At 42.1% G+C, this 14,087-nt stretch overlaps 1 long non-coding RNA gene across 2 annotated transcripts in view; it reads right to left on the reverse strand.

The window, feature by feature from the left end:
- The window catches only part of LOC137553873 (uncharacterized), a 56,683-nt gene that overhangs the window by 22,127 nt on the left and 20,469 nt on the right, over positions 1-14,087 (reverse strand). For both annotated transcript variants that reach the window (XR_011027301.1, XR_011027303.1), the window contains exon 3: positions 13,863-13,909. This is a non-coding gene — a long non-coding RNA (uncharacterized lncRNA). The remainder of the gene's footprint in view (positions 1-13,862; positions 13,910-14,087) is intronic.

The following is a 14,087-nucleotide window of genomic DNA, read 5'->3' on the forward strand; positions in this document are numbered from 1 at the left end:
GCAAAAAAGTGCCACACATGTGGTATCGCCGTACTCGGGAGAAGTAGTACAATGTGTTTTGGGGTGTATTTTTACACATACCCATGCTGGGTGGGAGAAATACCTCTGTAAATGACAATCTTTTGATTTTTTTTACACACAATTGTCCATTTACAGAGGTATTTCTCCCACCCAGCATGGGTATGTGTAAAAATACACCCCAAAACACATTGTACTACTTCTCCCGAGTATGGCGATACCACATGTGTGGCACTTTTTTGCACCCTAACTGCGCTAAAGGGCCCAAAGTCCAATGAGTACCTTTAGGATTTCACAGGTCATTTTGAGAAATTTCGTTTCAAGACTACTCCTCACGGTTTAGGGCCCCTAAAATGCCAGGGCAGTATAGGAACCCCACAAATGACCCCATTTTAGAAAGAAGACACCCCAAGGTATTCCGTTAGGAGTATGGTGAGTTCATAGAAGATTTTATTTTTTGTCAAAAGTTAGCGGAAATTGATTTTAATTGTGTTTTTTCACAAAGTGTCATTTTCCGCTAACTTTTGACAAAAAATAAAATCTTCTATTAACTCACCATACTCCTAACGGAATACCTTGGGGTGTCTTCTTTCTAAAATGGGGTCATTTGTGGGGTTCCTATACTGCCCTGGCATTTTAGGGGCCCTAAACCGTGAGGAGTAGTCTTGAAACGAAATTTCTCAAAATGACCTGTGAAATCCTAAAGGTACTCATTGGACTTTGGGCCTTTTAGCGCAGTTAGGGTGCAAAAAAGTGCCACACATGTGGTATCGCCGTACTCAGGAGAAGTAGTATAATGTGTTTTGTGGTGTATTTTTACACATACCCATGCTGAGTGGGAGAAATATCTCTGTAAATGGACAATTGTGTGTAAAAAAAATTAACAAATTGTCATTTACAGAGATATTTCTCCCACCCAGCATGGGTATGTGTAAAAATACACCCCAAAACACATTATACTACTTCTCCTGAGTACGGCAATACCACATGTGTGGCACTTTTTTGCAGCCTAACTGCGCTAAGGGGTCCAAAGTCCAATGAGCACCTTTAGGCTTTACAGGGGTGCTTACAATTTAGCACCCCCCAAAATGTCAGGACAGTAAACACACCCCACAAATGACCCCATTTTGGAAAGTAGACCCTTCAAGGTATTCAGAGAGCGGCATGGTGAGTCCGTGGCAGATTTTATTTATTTTTTGTCGCAAGTTAGAAGAAATGGAAACTTTTTTTTTTTTTTTTTTTTTCCTCACAAAGTGTCATTTTCCGCTTACTTGTGACAAAAAATAATATCTTCTATGAACTCACTATGCCTCTCAGTAAATACTTTGGGATGTCTTCTTTCCAAAATGGGGTCATTTGGGGGGTATTTATACTATCCTGGAATTCTAGCCCCTCATGAAACATGACAGGTGGTCAGAAAAGTCAGAGATGCTTGAAAATGGGAAAATTCACTTTTTGCACCATAGTTTGTAAACGCTATAACTTTTACCCAAACCAATAAATATACACTGAATGGGTTTTTTTTTATCAAAAACATGTTTGTCCACATTTTTCGCGCTGCATGTATACAGAAATTTTACTTTATTTGAAAAATGTCAGCACAGAAAGTTAAAAAAATCATTTTTTTGCCAAAATTCATGTCTTTTTTGATGAATATAATAAAAAGTAAAAATCGCAGGAGCAATCAAATAGCACCAAAAGAAAGCTTTATTAGTGACAAGAAAAGGAGCCAAAATTCATTTAGGTGGTAGGTTGTATGAGCGAGCAATAAACCGTGAAAGCTGCAGTGGTCTGAATGGAAAAAAAGTGGCCGGTCCTTAAGGGGTAGAAAGCCCTAGGTCCTCAAGTGGTTAATGTTTTATTTCTTAGCTGTGCTACACATACTAATCATAATATACTATTTTTTTTTTCGCTTCAGTGTCTCTTTAAGGACCAGAGCCTTTTTTTCCATTCAGACCACTGCAGCTTTCACAGTTTATTGCTCGGTCATACAACCTACCACCTAAGTGAATTTTACCTCCTTTTCTTGTCACTAATACGGCTTTCTTTTGGTGCTATTTGATTGCTGCTGCGAGTTTTAGTTTTTATTACATTCATCAAAAAAGACATGAATTTTGTCAAAAAAATGACATTTTCAAATAAAGTAAAATTTCCTATACATTTGAGCGCGAAAGTTATTCTGCTACATGCCTTTGATAAAAAAAAAAACATTCAATGTATATTTATTGAATTGGGTAAAAGTTATAGCGTTTACAAACTATGGTGCAAAAAGTGAATTTTCCCATTTTAAAGCATCTCTGACTTTTCTGACCACCTGTCAGGTTTCATGAGGTGCTAAAATTCCAGGATAGTATAAATGCCCCCCAAATGACCCCATTTTGGAAAGAAGACATCCCAAAGTATTCACAAAGAGGCATGGTGAGTTCATAGAAGATTTTATTTTTTGTCACAAGTTAGTGGAAAATGACACTTTGTGACAAAAAAAAAAGTTTCCATTTCTTCTAGCTTGCGACAAAAAAAAAATGAAATCTGCCACGGACTCACTATGCTCCTCTCTGAATACCTTGAAGTGTCTACTTTCCAAAATGGGGTCATTTGTGGGGTGTGTATTCACTGTCCTGGCATTTTAGGGGGTGCCTAATTGTAAGCACCCCTGTAAAGCCTAAAGATGCTCATTGGATTTTGGGTCCCTTAGCGCAGTTAGGCTGCAAAAAAGTGCCACACATGTGGTATTGCCGTACTCAGGAGAAGTAGTATAATGTGTTTTGGGGTGTATTTTTACACATACCCATGCTGGGTGGGAGAAATATCTCCGTAAATGACAATTTTTTGATTTTTTTTAAACACAATTGTCTATTTACAGAGATATTTCTCCCACTCAGCATGGGTATGTGTAAAAATACACCCCAAAACACATTATACTACTTCTCCTGAGTACGGCGATACCACATGTGTGGCACTTTTTTGCACCCTAACTGCGCTAAGGGGCCCAAAGTCCAATGAGTACCTTTAGGATTTCACAGGTCATTTCGCGACATTTGGTTTCAAGACTACTCCTCACGGTTTAGGGCCCCTAAAATGACAGGGCAGTATAGGAACCCCACAAATGACCCCATTTTAGAAAGAAGAAACCCCAAGGTATTCCGTTAGGAGTATGGTGAGTTCATAGAAGATTTTTTTTTTTGTCACAAGTTAGCGGAAATTAATTTTAATTGTTTTTTTGGGATCGGTTGAAAAGGGCGCCCGAGCTGCCTGTATGAAAAGGGCGCCGCCATAGACATCAATGTTATTTCTGGAAATATGGGCTACAAGGTGTAGAAAAGGGCGCCCGAGTTTTTATATAGGCTACAAGCGGGCTCCCCTTTGTAGCCCATATTTTTTTGGCTACAAGGTTTTCGGCTACAAGCGGGCTCCCCTTTGTAGCCCGTATTTTTTTCGGCTACAAGGTTTTCGGCTACAAGCGGGCTCCCCTTTGTAGCCCGTATTTTTTTCGGCTACAAGGTTTTCGGCTACAGTAAGTTGCCCCTTTGTAGCCCATATTATTGCCTTTTTTTTCTAGCCTAAGTTTTTATATGGGCTACAAGTGCTGGAAGCCGAATTATTTCATTCCCCCACTATCCATGGCGGCCTGGAGGGGGAATAGTAATTAACACATCCCAGAGGTTTTTTTCTAGCCGAAGTTTTGATATGGGCTACAAGTGCTGGAAGCCGAATTATTTCATTCCCCCACTATCCATGGCGGCCTGAAGGGGGAATAGTAATTAACACATCCCGGAGTTTTTTCGTAGCCGAAGTTTTTATATGGGCTACACCAGGCGCCTTTTTTGTAGCCGAAGTTTATATGGGCTACACCAGGCGCCTTTTTTTGTAGCCGAAGTTTATATGGGCTACACCAGGGGCCTTTTTTGTAGCCAAAGTTTATATGGGCTACACCAGGTGCCTTTTTTGTAGCCGAAGTTGGTATATATGGGCTCCACCAGGCGCCCTTTTTTTACCGGCGCCCTTTTCATGTAGACCCGTTTTTTTCACAAAGTGTCATTTTCCGCTAACTTGTGACAAAAAATAAAATCTTCTATGAACTCACCATACTCCTAACGAAATACCTTTGGGTGTCTTCTTTCTAAAATGGGGTCATTTGTGGGGTTCCTATACTGCCCTGGCATTTTAGGGGCCCTAAACCGTGAGGAGTAGTCTTGAAACCAAATGTCGCAAAATGACCTGTGAAATCCTAAAGGTACTCATTGGACTTTGGGCCCCTTAGCGCACTTAGGGTGCAAAAAAGTGCCACACATGTGGTACCGCCATACTCAGGAGAAGTAGTATAATGTGTTTTGTGGTGTATTTTTACACATACAGATGCTGGGTGGGAGAAATATCTCTGTAAATGACAATTTTTTGATTTTTTTTTTTACACACAATTGTCCATTTACAGAGAGATTTCTCCCACCCAGCATGGGTATGTATAAAAATACACCCCAAAACACATTATACTACTTCTTCTGAGTACGGCGATACCAAATGTGTGACACTTTTTTGCAACCTAGGTGCGCTAAGGGGCCTAACGTCCTATTCACAGGTCATTTTTCACGGTTTAGGGCCCCTAAAATGCCAGGGCAGTATAGGAACCCCACAAGTGACCCCATTTTAGAAAGAAGACACCCCAAGGTATTCTGTTAGGAGTATGGTGAGTTCATAGAAGATTTTTTTTGTCACAAGTTAGCAGAAAATGACACTTTGTGAAAAAAAACCAATACAAATCAATTTCCGCTAACGTGTGACAAAAAATAAAGTCTTCTATAAACTCATCATACATCTAACAGAATACCTTGGGGTGTCTTCTTTCTAAAATGGGGTCACTTGTGGGGTTCCTATACTGCCCTGGCATTTTACGGGCCCAAAACCGTGAGTAGTCTGGAAACCAAATTTCTCAAAATGACTGTTCAGGGGTATAAGCATCTGCAAATTTTGATGACAGGTGGTCTATGAGGGGGCAAATTTTGTGGAACCGGTCATAAGCAGGGTGGCCTCTTAGATGACAGGTTGTATTGGGCCTGATCTGATGGATAGGAGTGCTAGGGGGGTGACAGGAGGTGATTGATGGGTGTCTCAGGGGGTGGTTAGAGGGGAAAATAGATGCAATCAATGCACTGGGGAGGTGATCGGAAGGGGGTCTGAGGGGGATCTGAGGGTTTTGCCGAGTGATCAGGAGCCCACACGGGGCAAATTAGGGCCTGATCTGATGGGTAGGTGTGCTAGGGGGTGACAGGTGGTGACAGGAGGTGATTGATGGGTGTCTCAAGGTGTGATTAGAGGGGGGAAATAGATGCAAGCAATGCACTGGCGAGGTGATCAGGGCTGGGGTCTGAGGGCGTTCTGAGGGTATGGGCGGGTGATTGGGTGCCCTAGGGGCAGATAGGGGTGTAATCTGATGGGTATCAGTGACAGGGGCTGATTGATGGGTGATCAGTGGGTGATTAGATGGCAGAACAGATGTAAACAATGCACTTTGGAGGTGATCTGAGGGTAGGTCTGGAGCAATATGATGGTTGGTGTGGGTGGGTGATCAGATTGCCCGCAAGGAGCAGGTTAGGGGCTGATTGATGGGTGGCAGTGACAGGGGGTGATTGATGGGTGGCAGTGACAGGGGGTGATTGACAGGTGATTGACAGGTGATCAGTGGATTATTACAGGGAAGAACAGATGTAAATAATGCACTGGCGAATTGATAAGGGGGGTCTGAGGGCAATCTGAGCATGTGGACGGGTGATTGGGTGCCCGCAAGGGGCAGATTAGGGTCTAATCTAATGGGTAACAGTGACAGGTGGTGATAGGGGGTGATTGATGGGTAATTAGTGGGTGTTTAGAAGAGAGAACAGATGTAAACACTGCAATTGGGAGGTGATCTGATGTCGGATCTGCGGGCGATCTATTGGTGTGGGTGGGTGATCAGATTGCCCGCAAGGGGCAGGTTAGGAGCTGATTGATGGGTGGCAGTGACAGGGGGTGATTGATGGGTGGCAGTGACGGGGGTGATTGATGGGTGATTTAAAGGTGATTGACAGGTGATTGACAGGTGATCAGTGGGTTATTACAGGGAAGAACAAATGTAAATAATGCACTGGCGAATTGATAATGGGGGGTCTGAGGGCAATCTGAGCGTGTGGGCGGGTGATTGGGTGCCCGCAAGCGGCAGATTAGGGTCTAATCTGATGGGTAACAGTGACAGGTGGTGATAGGGGGTGATTGATGGGTGATTGATTGGTAATTAGTGGGTGTTTAGAGGAGAGAACAGATGTAAACACTGCACTTGGGTGGTGATCTGATGTCGGATCTGCGGGCGATCTATTGGTGTGGGTGGGTGATCAGATTTCCCACAAGGGGCGGGTTAGGGGCTGATTGATGGGTGGCAGTGACAGGGGGTGATTGACGGGTGATTGACAGGTGATTGACAGGTGATTGACAGGTGATCAGTGGGTTATTACAAGGGGGATAGAGGAATACAGTACACTGGGGGGTCGGGGGGGGGGGTCTGGGGAGAATCTGAGGGGTGGGGGGTGATCAGGAGGGAGCAGGGGGCAGTTTAGGGTTAAAAAAAATAGCGTTGACAGATAGTGACAGGGAGTGATTGATTGGTGATTAGGGGGGTGACTGGGTGCAAACAGTGGTCTGGGGGGGTGGGCATGGGGGGTCTGAGGGGTGCTGTGGGCGATCAGGGGGCAGGGGGGGAAATCAGTGTGCTTGGGTGCAGACTAGGGTGGCTGCAACCTGCCCTGGTGGTCCCTTGGACACTGGGACCACCAGGGCAGGAGGCAGCCTGTATAATAGGCTTTGTATACATTACAAAACCTATTGTACGTTTGTCATGCGGCGATCCGGGTGCTAGTAACCCGCAGACGCTTCCAAACGGCCGGCGGGTTACAGCGCGACTTGGGCGGAGGCAGTCGCCGGCGGCTGATCGCGTCACGAATGACGCGATAGCCGCATAACCACGCCCGCCTCCGCCGATGGGCGTATTGCAGTCGTTTAGGCCCAGTCTTTGCCGCCGCCCATCGGCTGGGGGCGGTCGGCAAGTGGTTACATTTAGAAAACAAAGTTTAAAAATAGTGTCCCTCACCTACAAACACCATAAGCCCCATGCCACCACCACATTTTACCCTTTGCAGACTAGTACTAACCTTTCTGCAGTGCGACAAGTAGTTACAAAATTAAAATCAGTAAAAACATTGTAGTGATGTTGTAAAACCTTTTTGTTTTTTGACAAAAAATGTTTATGAAAATGTATAAAAAAACACCACTACTCAATGTAAATATATCAGTGCAACATTTTCTCCTGCTAGTGGACAAGCAAATTGCCGCTGCAGATGACCAGGATTCACTTTAGTCTTATAAATGTGCATACACTAGTATTTGGAGAGCTCACGTTTAGGCGAGATAGGTAATTACCGGTACTCTCCATTTATTTGATAGTGTTTCTTGTCTTGTTGTGTCTGTGTACATAGCAAATCAATTTGATACTATAGCCTTCTTTAATACAACATGCATATGGTCACTTGGCATGAGTCTGTACCTATATAGTGCGCAAATTAGGCTCAGTTTATGCTTTGCGTGTTCCCTTCATGATGTCTTTTCCAAGTAACACGTTAAAAAGTAGTTATGATACATGACAATGATCATCTGCAGCAGAGCATATGGGATTACTCCCAGGTGATGCTTTATGAAAATGATTCTTCTAGACAGTTAATCAATATTGCGTGTAGCTGGGTATCTTGCAGATAACATAATACATTTACCATTGCTATATGAAAATGGAAATTAATCCACAGAGTGCCATATACAGTATGGAATAACGGCATTTTCCCATTATACACACCAAATGATTAACTTAACAGGTACTTGATGCTCACTAAAGAAAACTAAATGTAAGACAGACACTCCATTTCCCTTTTTAAGAGTAATAAATTACTGCATACACATTAAATGACTGCATACACAAGGGTATACGAATGTCCATAGATGTTTTGTTGGTTAAAATATATTTAGTACGCAGAACTGAAATTTGCATTTAACAACCCAAAAAGTGTTTAAGGAAGGACAGACAGAGGTATCTGGGGGCTCTGATTAATGGCTACCTTGACACTATGCTTTGCCATCCCATCTGCTTATTGTTGTTAATTAAAATCTGCTCCATCAGGTTTTGCAATCATCAGCTGTTTTTCTACATATTGTTTTATGACAGGAAGTACTCTCTCAAGCATTCTAGTACTGGCCAATCAGAAGACAAGAATACTCTGTCCTAGTTGAAGTTTAATGCTCGTGCTTGAAGCATGATCTAGGTCAACATGTGAGGGAAAAAAAATTCAAAAAGTGGCAGCAATTCAAAGGTAATTTTCATCTTTTCCTATCAATAGCTGATGGGGTTTATTCAGCTCTATTCTTTTGCATCAATGTGCCCAAAAATATGTCAAAGTTACACTTCAGATAAACCTAACCTTCCCTTTTGCAGGGTCAGTTCCCAAATGAACCATCTCACATCTGATATTTTTATAACAGTTATGGAACAATAATGCTTAGTGTTGATTAGCTTAGACTACTAGCAAGTCTTCATTGGTATGGTAGCTTTGTAGACCCTGTCTATAAATCTGTAGGGAAATGTGCTAATGGCACTAATTGTACAGAGATCTCTCCCTTGGAACGCAGCGTGACCAAGCATCCGTGTGGACGCGAAACGATCGTCGCTAGGCCCACTGTTATCCCCACTCCCACCTCCAGCACCAGCAACCGGTACAACTATGTATGAGGTACCCCTCTTCACTTGTTGTTTTTTTTAATCTCCGATACCTACACTTTTGTGCTGCAAACTCGGATCAATAAATATACCACAGTTTTTGACGGAAGGTGCACGCTTTTCTTTTTTCTTTGCATATATATGTACTGTCTATAAATCTGTAGGGAAATGTGCTAATGGCACTAATTGTACAGAGATCTCTCCCTTACACTGCTCTTACAAAGATCTGTTAATGAGGTCATTGATATTTTCCTAATTGATATATTTTGGTAGCTATTGCTAACATTGTGAGCTACCACTGTCCCTGTCACTTGCCTTTTCCTGTACAAGTTTGATTCAGACCGATTAAGGCTATAATGGAGTCGACTCTTGAGCTTGATTTCTGCTGCCCCATTTTAGTGTAGAATTTTAACAGAAAATATGTTACTCATTAAGCAATTTTATCACAAAAATTGATGTCCATGTTAAAGCGAACCTCCAGTGAATAATATCACATATTCACCTCTTTTCCTCTAATGTTATAATCACCTGCCATGTTTTCATCTTGCAAATCACCCCTGAGGCTGCGAGTCTGCAAACTTCTGACATGCAGCCTCCCAAGATAGTACTCTAAAGATTCAGTATTGTTAAGTTTGACTTAGAAATACATAAAATCAAATTCACAGTGATCATTTCTTTCAAAGAGAAAGAGAGTGAGGCCTGGTGCACACCAAGTGGTTTTTGAGGCGATCCGCAAACCGATTCTGCCTTGGAAAACGCTTGGCTAATGTATTTAAATGGGCTGGTGCACACCGGCGGTTTGCGTTTTTTAGCAAACCGCAAACGTGGGTCCTGCAGCACTTTTGCGGTTTGCAGAAGCATTTCTACCTCAATGTAAAGAATAGGAAAAGCTCAAACCTTTCTGAAAAACGCAAGATCAGAGCGGTTTTCCAGACATTTTTGTTACAGAAGCTGTGCAGTAACAGCTTTGCTGTAACAATATTTGAAATCTGCTACACAAAAATGCTCCAGAAAACGCTAGGCATGCTTAGAAAACGTCTCTAAACATGCCTAGAATCGCTCTGAAATCTGCTCCAAGAACCTCTAGCATTTTGAGCATCTGCTAGCGGATTTGGTGTGCACTTGGCCTGAGAGGTGTTTATGAAGTTGTTGATGCATAGTTCTGATATCACATGTGAGATAGCAACTAGGGATGGTATGAAATGTCGATTTCCGATTCCGCAGAAATTCCGATTTCCGCCTATGCAGATTACCAATTCCATGCATTTCCGATCAGTTTCCGATTTACGAATACGGATTTCCAAGTAGTGTTTTTTTTGTCATGTTTTGCATTCTCTGGCCAAATACTTTGAAGCTGTTTCTGCATTTTCTGATTGGTCCATTGATTTTGAATTTTGTGATTGGGCTAAAACTACCAAATTGCAGTAATGCAGTATTTCTGCAGAAATCCGATTTCCTAGTTCCGTTTTCCAAGTTCCGATTGGAAATTCGTATTTCCGATCGGAAATTTAGACATTTCAATTCCACGAAATCCAAATGAACATCCCTAATAGCAACATATGGGTTCTGTACAATCTGATCGGAAATATCTGAGAGCACAACTAATGAAGGATTCACATTTTAAAGGGAACCCAAAGTGAAAGGGATATGGAGGCTGCCATTTTAATTTCCTTTTTGGCTACTTTCACACTTGGTGCGGAGCGATTGTCCTGAGGCAGGAATGCCTGAGGCAAGACAATTGCACCACACCATGTCCTCTTTCACATTACCCTGCGGCAGAGTGTACAGACAGGCTGGACAGAAAGTACATCATTTCTTTACCGTAACTCTACACATGCACACTATGCTACTGCAATCGTTCGTGCATGCTTAGCACATCACCATGTATCACCTTAGACTTGCATTGCTGCATAATCCATGTGGTAGGCATCATCATGCGGCAACACACTGCAGAGTTTGCAGAAGCCTAGAGTTGATTAAGCAACTTCCGCCGCATCATGTTGCCCCGCTGGTAGTGTGAATAGTCTTATTGAGACTAATGGCCATTGCAACATGTAAGCAGCGTGGGAGCAGACTGCAACGCAGATCAATGCAGTAAGTGTGAAAGGGGCCTTAAACAATATCAGTTACCTGGCTGTCCTGCTAATATCTTTGGATGCAGCCTATGTAAGATTAAAGCGGTTTAAAACCCTGGCATTAAATTCAATAAAAACATGTTTTCCTACTTTTTATATGCCATACGGTTATCATATTTGCATTTGTGCATAAGTATTATTATTCATTAATAAGTTATAGGTTCCCAAAAGTACAGTTTTATGCTTTTTGAGCTGACTTTGCATTTTATTAACTGTTTTTATTAATTCATTCATTCAGGCAGACAAGCTTTGACTCTCTCTCTGTGTCCACTAGCTTCTGCACAGTCAGAGAATGTGTCACATTCCACACTTGATACATTTAAGTAAACACAAGATTACATTGTTTAACATTCGAATGCGGCCAGCTCTGAAGGCATTGAAGCTTCTAAAGCCTGTGTTAACCCTTTGAATGATGTTCTAGTAAAAAGAAAAATGCTGGTTGTATATAATATGCTGTGAATATTCTTTTAGAGCAAAGAAGAAATTCTGAGTTATATTCCGCTTTAAATGTATTGTGTGATATATACTAATTACATAGCATTGCCTTTCATAATATACCAAATGGCATTTTATGTATCTAGTGACATACCAGATTTACTTTATTTGCTTTGGGTGTAGTTATTTATTATTCCTTTTTTTTTTACTCAACAAACCATAGGTTTGTCTACGTAGGATAATTTAAGGCAAATTTCTTTAGAGCTAGGGGACTGAGAGAAACAGAAGATATTTGATGCAGAGTTCCATTATTAGCAGATCGAATGAAGTTGGGGGAGCAATGTCCTGAGGTTTTTTCCCTTTTGTGAAATTGGCCTGTCGACACATATGTGGGCAATTAATCATTTTAATTCTGCACCAGTATTTTTCCCATATAAAAAGAACTCTGGTCAATCATTTACTGTGCCTCAGGACCAATATTTACATTCTAATGTTTTAAGGTTGGTGAAACCGAGGATGTGAATCACTGAATGCTTTGTCAGCACAGTATAGCAAATAACTGTTATTGTTGCTATACCTCAAGGGCTGCATCCAGACCTGACACTGGATAATATATTGTGTGTGCTGGGGGAAAGAGATAAATAAGATTATTGAACTGTGCAGATATATGCAGTGTGTGTCTGAGAAAGAGAGGGAGAGTAAATGTGTGTGTGTGTGTGTTTCATATGTATAACAATATATATATATATATATATATATATATATATATATATATATATATATACATATTTTCTTTTTCATATCACATTCTTAACCACTTAATGACAAGCTGACTTATAAAAACGTCCTGCTATAGCCTCTTAATTGCTCCAGGTTTTTTTATAAGTCAGACAGTGCTGCCGCTGTGTGCATGCACGTGCAAACCCCCGCGTGTGCACGTGCATTCCCGTGCAGATGAAAATAGTGGGGGGAAAAAAACACCAAAGAAAAAATACACCTTTATTTCCAAATACTATATTGTTACTTTGTACTAGGGACATACTTAAAATCTTGTGATAACCAGGACAAATAGGCAGATGAAATGTGTGGGTTTTATGCACAGTAGCAGTGTTTATATTAAAACTATAGGGGATAAAATTGGAGAAATAGTGTATTTTTTTTCCTTGTTTTTCCCTTTAAAATGCATGGAAAATAAAGTACCCATATTTCGCGCCGTATAAGATGCTCCGGAATATAAGACGCACCCACGTTTAGAGGGCAAAAACCAGGGAAAAAAAATACTAAACCTGGTGCGTCCATATTCCAGGAGCATCTTGTACATGTCGTCCTGTGTGTCCTCATGTGTGCTCCTGTGCCCCCCATATCCCCATGTGTCCTCATGTGCCCCCATGTGTCCTCCTGTGCCCCCATGTGTCCTTCTTTGTCTTTATATGTTCTCCTGTGCCCCCCCCCCATGTGTCCTGTGTGTGCTCATGTGCCCCTATGTGTCTTGCTGTGCCCCCCTGTGTCTTGCTGTGCCCCCTCATGTGTGCTCCAGTGCCCCCCATATGTCATCCGGTGCCCCCATGTGTCCTCATTTGCCCCCCTTGCCTGAGTCTCCTGGCCCCCCATGGAGTGTCAATAGCGGCGGCAACTTACCTTTGGCAGGCTCCCGCGCTGATCCTAGATGATTCGCTGCCCCCCGCTAGCCTCCTCTGCCTCCCCCTGCTTATCTGGCCCCCCCAGGTGTAGGTATAAGTAGCGGTAGCTTACCTCCGCAGTGCGCCCACGATGACTGCAGACATCCGTCTTCCAGGCACTTCTCGCTCTAGTGACCGGCTTGAACTGATGATGCGCAGTTCAAAGCCGGTCACTAGAGCGAGAAGTGCCTGGAAGATGGATGTCTGCAGTCATCGCGGGCGCACTGCGGAGGTAAGCTACCGATACTTATTGCTACAAATAAGCCAAATATTGCTACATCCTGCCAAAGGTAAGTTGCTGCCGCTATTGACACTCTATGGGGGGCCAGGAGACTCAGGCAGGGGGAAGGAAGGCAGGCACAGAAAGGCAGGGAATCCCTGACGTGGCGGCGGGTCGCGGTTCGTATCAGCGGGCGTTATTAAGTCGGGGATTCCCTGCCTTTGCCGTATAAGACGCAGGGACTTTTTCTCCCCATTTTTGGGGGAGAAAAAGTGCGTCTTATACGGCAACAAATACGGTAATTACTGAAAACAAATATCAACCCCAAAAAGCCCAATTGGTGGTGAAAAAAAACAAGATATAGATCATTTCATTGTGATTAGTAGTGATTAAGCTATCAGAAAATGAAAGGGATAAGCACTGAAAGGTGAAAATTGCTCTTATCCGTTAGGGTAAAAACGCCTTTGGGGTGAAGTGGTTAAGATACTGTGTAAAAAAAGTACATAGAAACAAAAAGAAATGATTTTCCGCTCATGTAAGTTCAAAATATATGCTTTTATTCAGAAATATTAAACTAAGTCTGTGCTTACCTCAGTCTTTGTCCAGAAAGTGTTTATATCTGTTTTGTTTCTACAGCCTATTTAATACAAGGAAAAAAAATCAAACAAAGGACATTACCACCTACCATTTGTGCTTCACTGCAATTATATGAAACATTAATAGAATATTGTGATTTTTAAAAAACACAAGAGAACTTTGGTATTAGATATGGTAAAGTACTGACTTTGAGTTTTACAGTTTTTCCTAATGCTTGC

This window comes from Hyperolius riggenbachi, chromosome 1, assembly GCF_040937935.1.
Source record: "Hyperolius riggenbachi isolate aHypRig1 chromosome 1, aHypRig1.pri, whole genome shotgun sequence".
NCBI classification, from domain to species: domain Eukaryota; kingdom Metazoa; phylum Chordata; class Amphibia; order Anura; family Hyperoliidae; genus Hyperolius; species Hyperolius riggenbachi.